A 3,610-nucleotide genomic window follows, 5' to 3' on the forward strand; every position below is an offset into this window, starting at 1 on the left:
CAGTGCTTCATTATCACAACACCTTTCTATCTATTTTCAACGTTCATGCATACATATATCGTGTATCTCGAAACCACCTTTATCTGATTTTTTTGTGTCTCATCCTAATAGTTGCATGGCAAACATTATTCATTTTTTATCACAAAAAAGATGAAGATAATGTCCTAAACACATCTTTTGGCACATACTTGCATACGTAGAACTTTTTCTAAGTTCACGATACACCGTAATAAGGACAAAAAGTGTCTACGCAGTTAGAATGACAAACGAATTCCGCGCTTCGCAGCGCTGCTGCATATTTTTTGGCATTTCCTTAAATCAATGGCAATACGAGTGTCCCACCCAATTAAAGAGATATCACAAACAAGCGTGGTGTCAAAAGCCTTCAGGCGTTTGCTACAACAAAAGCACATCCCACTTGATCCAACGTATCTACATAACGCTCATAGCATTAATGGTGGCTATGTTTTACGTACATGGACTATACACGCATGATCCATTAACAAACTTGCTGCTTACGTGGCTGACTTCCGTTACGCTCTTTCATCTACAAGTATTAACAAATTTCTTGATTCTCATGGAAGCGTTATGCAGGCGCAGCCAACACGCTAACTTTCTTCTACTACTCGAAGAGATTGAAATGTCCTTGAAACTGCGTTTGCGTACGGATGTGCGTAAATTTGTACTAATTAAGCAATTGCATTATATCATAGCATACCTTGGGGCGCTTTCACTGCTTGGACTCATACTCTTCATGATCACTTCGTTATGGTTGAACTATGTTGGTTACTTTTGGAATGGTCTTTGGTCCCTCTTAATGCGTGTACGTATCATACAGTTAATAGTTTATGTGCGTACAATGCAACATTATTTGGAGTGCTTGTGTGCGAAGCTACGTTAAGTTGTAGCCTACCGTGTGGCGCTGCAACAGCAGCTGTTGGACATAGATTATGCCAAATTCGACTCAGTGGAGTACTTGTTCGCTATTAAAGATATTTATGCTCTGATTTATAATGCTTTTCAGTTACTTAATTATTTTGGTGGTTGGTCGCTCTTTTGCATTGTGCTCACTTTTCTGTTTGACATAAGCTTTAACATTTATTGGACGCTTCTTAGTTTGGATGGGTTCTTCATACGGCGCCTTTATTATATTGCTGGACCCTTGGCTACAATACCACGTGTCGTCATTATTTATATGCTTTGCTATTGGTGCAATAAGTGTAATTAATTGGTGAGTCTAATTGAAAGTAAATTTTTTTCTTAAAATTTATTGCATACTTTTAGGGTCGTAATGTTGCTTGTCTCGTAAGTAGGATGCAGATATTGAATTCTGCGAGCTCTACGGCCAGATATTATCTTGTTTTGCATCAATTCTCTTCACAACTACAACTACAAGGTATTGAAGTTACGGCGCATGGATTCTTTGTATTGGAAATGCACCTCTTAGTGACAGTAAGTGCTTATGAGGATGAATGCTACCATGCAGGGCTTACATATGTACAAGACAGAAATCGGATATGTAATCAGGCAAACAAGCTGTAAGTGTGATTTCACCTTCTTGACTTGAGGACAGTGAACATGACCAAAACTTACCTTTGGAAAGCGCAAGTATAATCCGAATCGGGAAATTACAAATCTCTTACGAGATCGTTTAAGAAGTATAGTTAACTCCCGTTGCACAAAACCAAAAAGGAAATATCAAAAATATTTGAGCGCGTGGCTAGACGTTTACAAATATTTGAGTATAAGATTCCTAAAGAGCGACTGACGGCATCGCCTTTTATCGATTGCCAAACTTAGAAATGTAGCCTAACTCTTGCCGGGCGCTCTCTCAGACTTACTAGGATGCTTTTTCATAGTCTTATAAGCTCTATAGAAATAGTCTATTCGTCATATCGTGGTTCCTCTGGTTTAACCTATTCACAGGCAGTGAGCGTAAACTGCATCGGAGTGGGGTAGGTTGGGCCGCTATTCAAAGAAATGTGAAAAAAGGACGCCACTGATGACCTTCTACTGCTGTAAAGGAGCTTCCTCGTATCTTGCGTCTAGAGGCTACAAATTAGTTTCATCGGAGGAGCTTTTGCTCAGCCTGTGAAATATTTTGAAGCCTCATGTAGACAGGGTGATTATGCAAAATAAAGTTAACACAAACTAGCTCTGGGTGTGGCGGGATGGTCTAGAAGGTTTAATGTGGTTATATGTATAAATCATTTCCGAGATGTTCGGGATAGTATCTTAATGTTGCCTGTTATCGGCACGTAGCGGATATATATCCAGTCAAGGATCAACATCGATAAAACTCCCCAAAACCTTTATCGTTAATATAACAACAACACAACAACATGTTGAAGCTAAAGTGATCCTCGACTTGGGGGAACCGTTTATACTGGGAGGGCGAACCACCTCGCTACTTGCCCTGACAAGAAGTCGCATATTGCGTCTAGATTTTAGCGTATCGAATGGTTGGAAAGAACTACCTGGTAGCCATAGGTGGGGTACAGTTCGTATTTCCGTTGATCACATTTAGCCTCACTAACGCTAACATCATCTGTTTGTAGCTGGGAAGATTTTGTACAGATGTTGACGCCAATCAGCTCAGCTGAGTTATGAGAAAACTGGAGAGAAGTACTGTGGATAAAGATGCGGATAAGGATAAAGATAAGAATAAAAATAAAAAGAAGGATAGGTATACGGATAAGGTAAGGGCAAAGGATAAGGATAAGAATAAAGATACGGAGATGAGTGCCAAGTGGACGGATGGACGGACGGACGGGCGGAAGGACATGGCTAAATAAAGTTCTTTTCTCGCCCGGATCATTTTGATATATAGAAGTCTATATCTATCTCGATTAGTTTATGCCGTTACGGGATACAGTTATGCGAACGAAATTAATATACTCTGTGAGCTATGCTCAGATGAGTATAAAACGAAAGGGATGGAAAAGAGAGAGAAGAAAAAAGGAAGAACGAGAAGATGAAGTACGAGTGGAAGAAGGAGAACAGAAAGTACAAGATGTAGGAAGAGTAGGAGTGGTGAAGGAAAAGAAAGGCAAGGAGAGATAGAAGAATAAGGAAAGAAAAATGGAGGGGTGAAATTTGTTATATTAGAGAGACATCAGCAAAACATTTATTATAAAGGGTGCCTGGAAAAATATCCGAATATCACAGAGACCGCGGAACTTGTAACAAAACCTGTACGCTGCTTGCTCTTCAAAAATTCTCACACTTATTTTAAACAGATTTTCGCGGAGACAGCAAGAAACTTGGTCATATTACTGCAATTTCTTTCACTTTGGATGGACTACCATAACACAACAACACTTACAGGGACTGGCATCTGTCGCAGCTGTCAGAATTAATGTTCAATTTATATGCTATTAAAAAAATATGTACTAAATAAAATTGAGAAGGTGAAATTATACTTATAGTGGATTTTATTTTACGTTCATATTCAACATGGGAGTATTCCAGCTGCTATAATGTTTTTGCCGTTTATATTTCTATCGGCTGAAAACATTTGTAGGCTTGACATGGAGATGTCCTAGACATGGTGAGCTCAGCTCATCCTCATTGGAGCACAGCCGACTAACAGTATGTTCTGTTCAGGTAT

At 39.3% G+C, this 3,610-nt stretch overlaps 1 pseudogene; it reads left to right on the forward strand.

Moving 5' to 3' along the window:
* The first annotated feature begins 514 nt into the window (after positions 1 to 514).
* Positions 515 to 3,359, forward strand: LOC137248454 (putative gustatory receptor 39b; annotated as a pseudogene).
* The last annotated feature ends 251 nt before the right edge of the window (positions 3,360 to 3,610 follow it).

The sequence above is a fragment of the Eurosta solidaginis genome, chromosome 4 (genome assembly GCF_040869045.1).
Source record: "Eurosta solidaginis isolate ZX-2024a chromosome 4, ASM4086904v1, whole genome shotgun sequence".
NCBI classification, from domain to species: Eukaryota; Metazoa; Arthropoda; class Insecta; order Diptera; family Tephritidae; genus Eurosta; species Eurosta solidaginis.